The sequence below is a fragment of the Zingiber officinale genome, chromosome 4A (genome assembly GCF_018446385.1).
Source record: "Zingiber officinale cultivar Zhangliang chromosome 4A, Zo_v1.1, whole genome shotgun sequence".
Classification (NCBI taxonomy): Eukaryota; Viridiplantae; Streptophyta; class Magnoliopsida; order Zingiberales; family Zingiberaceae; genus Zingiber; species Zingiber officinale.
In genome coordinates, this window is record NC_055992.1 from 115,927,144 (window position 1) to 115,934,485 (window position 7,342).

Consider the following 7,342-nt stretch of genomic DNA (forward strand, 5'->3'; position numbering starts at 1 on the left):
TCACACATTCTCTCTCTTTATTCTTTCTCTTCACACTTTCTCTCTCATCATTCTCTTTCATCATATTTTTCTCTCACATTCATCTTTCTCTCACATCTAATTTTTTCTCTTATTTTCCTTTAAGGGTAAAAAAGAAAATTTTGATTGATTCCGATAGAAAATATGCAACTAACAAAACATTACTTTTAAGAGTGATATTCATGCTCATACCCATTCTCATTCCACAATACAATGATTCCTATTCTGATTCCTATTCCTAGGAAAGAACCAAACGCCCCCTTAAGCCCTTCCTATTTTATTTGATAGTCATTTCAATCCACTTGCTAGAACTGAATACCCGATTACAAATAAAACTACTCAATAAAATAAGAAACTAATTAAACACTTGCTAATCATAACAATTATTACAAAATAAATCACTCCGATGTTTCAATTCAAAAGGCGGATCTCGATCACCTCGAAACAAACCAAATGTACATGATGGAGCAAAACACTTGGAATAGCCTCCTCACTATAGGAAGTGAACATTCTAGTGCATCTAAGTTCTTATCAATGTAAGGTCCCAAGAAAAAATTTATTGGACGTAGCATATCTTATTTCGCAAGAAAATATTTTCGAGATTTGATCTCTAGATCACATAGTAATAATTTTACAGCTCTCCAGCAGAACATTCTACTAGTTGCAAAATTAGAACTTTTACTAATAGCAAAATTAGACCGCATCTAAATGCATAGTAAATCGAGAGAAGGATATGCACATGTAACGTGATTAGATGATTAAGCTTAAATAGTCTTTCATGCTTCTTGTGTCCCTTCTTTAATGTTTAAGCATCAGGATTCTCTCCTATTTGTTCAAACATTAGGATGATATGGCTTCTTTTGACCCATGCCAAACGAATTCAACTCCCTTGAGCTACTACTCGAGTCAGATGCATTGAGCTCATGTTCGATAGCGCCACCGTTGTATTCAGTATTCATTACTCTCGAATGCGACCCTCCTAAACTCCCTCATTTGCGATGAATGTGTGTTGCCCGAATCCAAGTCCGAGCTCGAGTTGTATAGCTTGCTGTTGCCCGACTTCACCCCCTCGCTCAAATCGTCGAGCGAAACGTCACCTTCCAGACCGCGAACGATCTTCATCGACACAATGAATAGAGTCAAGTTCGAAACATACTAATCCATGAATAAGGCGAAGAGAGGGAGGCCTACTTGGCTCATCTTGGGGCGTTTTCGTGCGGAATATTGAACGCAAGCAGCGGCACTCACTGCCATTCGTTTCATTTCCTCGACATTGTACTTGTTCTCGAGCCGCTTATCCACGAGCTCATCAAAGTTCTTGTCGACCGATGCTTGGGTTAGAATAGGCCTGGACTGTTGCAACAAAGCAAAAGTTTTTCAAAAGCATATATACTTAAAAAAACGTTGAGTTGTTTAGAATTGGCTATAAATTGGCATGCTCACCCAATCGACCAAACTATCCTCCATGTACCCTGAGGGATCGACGGGCCTCCTTCCTGTTATTAGCTCCAAAAGCATTACGCCGAACGAGAAAACATCCGACTTTTCGGTTAACTTGCCGGTCGATGCATACTCCGGAGCCAAGTACCTTCATGGAGTTCACCAACCATTCAAGAACAAACACTTTTTAAAGTGAATCCAATCGTGTTTTCTTACCCAAAAGTTCCCATGATTCTGGTAGAGACATGAGTGTTCGTATCGGAATTGAACTTGGCTAGTCCAAAATCTGCAACCTAGATTTAGTGACAAAGTAAATACTTGAATACTCACTCATATTAACTGACTAAGGTGGAATTTGTCATCCCAACGGATATCACTCACCATGGCTTCGAAATTGTTATCCAAGAGAATGTTTGCAGTCTTGATATCACGATGGATGATCCTAGGGTGGCCTAAACAAAGATCAAATTATCGATCGTAATAAGGAGAGGAGGGGGGGAGAGACTCGAAGAGGAGAACGATTGTGAACTCACAATCCTCGTGCAAGTAAGCAAGTCCCTTTGCGGATCCGATCGCGATCTTGAGTCTCGTGGGCCAATCCATCACCGGATTATTGTTTACTGTATCGGGAGTTCAATCGATCGATCGATCGATCATTAGTAGATCGATAATTGGGTTTGTTATCGGTTTGTAGGTGAGACTAACCATGTAGGTGGTACTCAAGAGTGTTGTTGGGGACAAACTCATAGACCAGCATCCTTTGGGCCCCTGCAATGCAGTAACCAACGAGGGTGACCAAGTGGCGGTGGTGGACTCTGCTGATGATCTCCACCTCCGCTTGGAACTCCCTCTCGCCCTGCCCGCTGCCGGACTTGAGCTGCTTCACGGCGATGGGTACGCCGTTGGGGAGCACGCCCTTGAAGACGTAGCCGAAGCCACCTTGGCCGAGGATGTTGTCGCGGCTGAACGCGTTGGTAGCGGCCGAGAGGGCCTCGTAGGTGAAGCTGCTCTTGCTGAAGCCCAAGTTGGGGGAAAGGGGCAGCAATGCGGCGCCTGTGCCGCCGTCGCTGTGAGGGCCGGAGCTCGTCGAGCTCATGCCGCCGCTGTACGATTGGGGAGGAGGGGGAGGTTGGTGCCACGGTGAGAAGGCGGTGGCGCCGGGAGGCGGTGGCAAGTTGACGCGGTAGTCCGTTCTTTGCTCTGCGCGCTGCCAGTTGTTGAAGCTTCCTGCGCGTGTTGAAGTGAACGAAATTAGAAATTTAACGACGACGACGACGACGGAGAAGAAGCTATCTTTGGAATACCATTGGGACCGGGGGTGCCATAGTAGTCCATGGTCATGGATTTCTTCTTCTTCTTGTTGTTGCCGCAACAGAGCACCAATGCAAAAAGCATCAGGACTAGTAAAATTCCGACGCCCACGGTGACGCCGATAACGACAGGAAGACTCGCGCCGGAGTTGCCAGAGTGGCGGTTCTCTGACGGCGTATGGGAGCCGTCTGCCGATGTCGGAGGCTTGTGTGAAGGCGGCGACTTTGGTTTAGACGATGGCGGCGTGGGCGGCGACCAGACATTGCCGGACTTGGGTGGCGGAGGTGTAGCAGAAGACGAGGAGGAGGGATTCGGCAGCGGGGAGGAAGGTGGAGGTTGAGCAGCGGTTGGTGAGTACGGAGGAGGCGGCGAGGAGGCAGGGGGCGGAGATTTCGGGGGAGGTGACGGCAAAGGCGGCGGCGGCGAAGGAGACTGCGGAGGAGGAGATGGCTGAGCAGGAGGAGAGGTCAAGGAAGCAGAGGAATTGGTCGGCGGCGGAGCAGAAGCAGAGGAGTTAGTTTGCGGCGGAGCAGCCGCGGGCGTCGAAGCCATGCGGATAGGACGGAGTGCAAAATGCAGACGACTCCACCCTCTCTCTTCCCGTGCTTCCTAAGCCAAACTGTAAAACACGAAATGAAAAATCCACCATGAGAAACATCGCCGGAAATCTCCAAACCTGCAAGAAATGGGGAAATCAAAGTCGCGAGTACCGTCTCAGCGAGTTGAAAGGGGTAGTTGCAACCCAAAGATGGGAGTTGATCCTACGATTTTGTTTGGCTGTTTTGGTTCACAGAGAAGGGAATCGGGGGAAGGGAATGAACTGGTGGAGGAGAAGGGCGTCAGGTTGAGGGATCGACGACCACCGTCCACCGGTGGTGCCGATTTTTGTTTGGGAAGTACTATTTTTAGTCCTCTGAACTGTACGGTCGCGTTTCTCGACGGTCTAAATGAACTGCGGCAAGGGAAAAAAAAAAAAGAGGAAGTTTAGAACATAAAAATTAATTAATTCGGCAAATATATTTAAGGGGAAAATCATGTTCTATTTAAGTCCTATGTAGAGATATAATCGGACCGAGTTGAGTCGAACTCTTGAATATTTGAGAATCGATTTTATCGAGCCTAAACAAACTTAATAAATATAAATCATAAATTTAAATATTAATTAAAAACTAAATTATATATTTAGAGAAAATTATAATATTATTATTAAAATTTATAATTTTATTATAATAAATAAATTTAATATATTTGTCTATATTTTTCATAAATAAAATATAAAATTTATAAATTCAATATCAAAACTATTATTTTTTTATTTAAAAGTTGCTTAATGAGCTTAACGAACGTGTTCACGAGCTAACGAGCCGAATATTGCGAAGCTTGAGCTTGGTTTGTTTATCTTAACGAGACTCATTAAACGAGCTCAAACGAACTTTTATCGAATCGAGTTTCGAATAGCTCGCGAACGGCTTAGTTCATTTACACCTCTAGTTCTCTGGACTGTACGGTCGTGTTTCTCGACGGTGTAAATGAACTGTAGGAAAAAAAATAGAAAATAAAAATTAATTAATTTGACAAATATATTTAAGGGTGAGAATCCCGTTCTACTTTTTTCCTAGGGAGCACCAATTTTTTTAATCAAAATGACGTCTCCTCCTCTCGAAACTGGTCCTAACTTTTGGGAAGCGGATCCTCTCATCCGTAAAGGCTGGATCAATTTATGATCCAACCTTTATATTGGTAGGGGGTAATGGTCCCCTACTTATTAACCTTTGCATTGGTTGATAGGGGTGAGCAAAAATTCGGAAAACCCGAATTAATCGAATCGAACCAACCGAATTTAGAAATTCGGTTCGGTTAATTCGATTTTCGGTTTTTTTTTTGAAAATTCGGTTCGATTTCGATTTTGAATTTTGTAATTCGGTTAAACCGAATAAGAATATTATTTTAATTAATTTTTATTTTAAAATATAATTAATTAAATAAATAAAATTTAAAAGGTAAAACCGAATAAGGTTTTAAAATTCGATTAATTCGGTCAATTCGGTCGAAAATCGAATTAACCGATATCTTATTGGTTCGGTCGGTTCGGTTTCATAGGGAAATTCGGTCGGTTCGATTGGTTGAAAAGAAATTCGATTTTCGGTCTATTCGGTTCGGTCGGTTCGATTTTGACCGAATGTTCACCCCTATTGGTGGGGGGTAATTGTCCCCCACTTGTTAACAGCTATGGGGCATTGCCTCCCACCATTTCATTTAAAATATGGTAAACTACATACAAAATATATTTCTCAATATTCTTCAAAAAGTGCAACACCATATAAAATAAGTTTTCTAAGTTTATCCAAAAAAAAATGTAATATTTACAAATATAGAAAAAAAATATGAAGTAATCATTGAAAAAATCTATATTTTCTAACATTTTAAGAAACAAAATCATAATAAGGTTTTCAAAATTAAGTTTTTCTAACACTTCATTTTCGATACATAAAATTGTCGGGTCATTTACATTCAAATCATTATCATCATTTCCTCTCAATTTTTCCTGCTCATTTGTTACATGATTATAATCATCATTTCTCTCAATTCTTTCCGCTCATTGATTGTATGATCATTTAACTTTCTTGATTACTTGATTGTTGCTCATTTGTTGCCTTATCATTTAGTTCTTCTTAACTTTTTCCTTGTAATTCATCAACTATTTTTAATTGAAGAGCTAGCTAGCTTTAAAAAACTTACAAAGAACACCTTTGTCAGTTTTAATAATATGTTCCACTCTTTTTTTCTTTTATTTTTTTCTGACTCGAAAATTGATATTTTTGTGCAAATATGTTTCTACTATAAATTTTAAGGGTAAAAATAAAACACACAAAACCAACAACAAAACTAACAATGAAACAAAACAAGCAGTGAATAATAGTCAAAGAACAATAAAGTTTGGTTTGTGCTTGAAGCAATCGATATAATCTATTTTATGATAATTAAATTAGGATAATTTATTTAAACTCTTTTAAATTTATAAGAAAATTATAAAATATTGACTCTAATACAATATTAAAAATTAATATTGAATATTAACAATAAAAAATATATAGATAAGTAGGTAACTTAAGTTTTAAGTTTATATTTTGATGAATGATATTGATGAAACTAAAATTTTAATTTGGAAATAAATTTTTCTAATTTAATTATAAGAGATTCAAAGGAGAAAAGGGAGAAAATTAACATTCAAGATTCATACTTTACTTTTTAAGATATTATAACTTATGTAAATAAATTAATGAAGAAAGAAATAAAATATTAGAAAGAAAAAAACAATTCTGTACCTCCCTTCAATTTTTTTTTCCTTTTTTAGAATTCTTCTAAATTATATATATAATTAAAATAATCTAATTATATATATTATATATAGAAGTTAAATTTGGGGCCCCTAAAAATCGGAGCCCTTGGTCGTTGCCCCCAATGACATGCCTCAGGGTTGACCCTGCCTCCTCCCCAACTAACGTATAATTCTCAATCAATTATCCTTCAATATATTTTTCTAATTATTACTGATCCTATTCGGAATCTGAGTTAGACAGATCGCCGGATGAGGTAGATGGAATATTGACCGAGTCGCGATACCCCAGAGGAGGGGCGTTCTGAGATGACTTCTGTGTTGACCAAGTCGTCAAAAGTCCTCAGGTCAACACTACCTGCAATCAGCTACCAGGTTGCCCCGGTCCCTGGTACCCCGAGATTCGAGGCAAATCCAACGAATATATGAGTAACAGGTTAATAATATAATAATGAGATAAATGAGGGATGAGTACGAGAACGTACCCTGGCCCAGGGGGGCGCCCTCGGATGAGACACTTCTCGAGTTGTCGTAACCCTGAAGAGCAGGTGACTCGGAGTCGGATGAAGAGCTGGATCTGACGACACGAAGCTTGATGCGGTGACACGAAACTGGATGCGACCCCAGCACACAAGCCAGGCTAAGACATTGGCATGCAGATCGGGAGGTACTAACGACACGCAGGCCGAGAGGTACTAGCGGCATGCAGGCCGGAATACAATGACGACACAAAGGCCGGAACACGATATCGGCGCACAGGTCGAGGTATGACACACAACCAGACTGGATCATCACATAAGTTGGAACACGATACACAAGTTAGATCAGATCGGAACACAACAATAGCTCGATGGCTGGAATAGTGCTGAAGACGCTCGTCAACGTGGGTCAGATACCGGATCGACTTTGGAAGTGTGTGACAATGTAGATCGGAGGTCGTCTACGACGGTGGGACCCGGCTATGGCTCGTGGCGCCCATCGGTGCGGAGGTCGGAGTGAGCATTCGGTTAATTCAGTCCATAAATTAGCCGAATTAACCGAAAACTGATTTAATGTTGGCTAACCGAATCAAATCAAAGTTTTATTAAAACTGAATTAACCGAATTAGTTATTTCAGTTAACACCAAATTAACTAAAATTGTTTAAAATAACAATAAAAAGAATTTATACAAAATTAATATCAAATTAACCGAATTAACCGAATGCTCACACCTAGCGGAGGATGTTGTCGCATGT

At 40.4% G+C, this 7,342-nt stretch overlaps 1 pseudogene; it reads right to left on the reverse strand.

Annotated features, from left to right (window-relative positions):
* Nucleotides 1-851: 851 nt before the first annotated feature.
* On the reverse strand, nucleotides 852-3,321 carry LOC121972666 (annotated as a pseudogene).
* Between the last annotated feature and the right edge of the window lie 4,021 nt (nucleotides 3,322-7,342).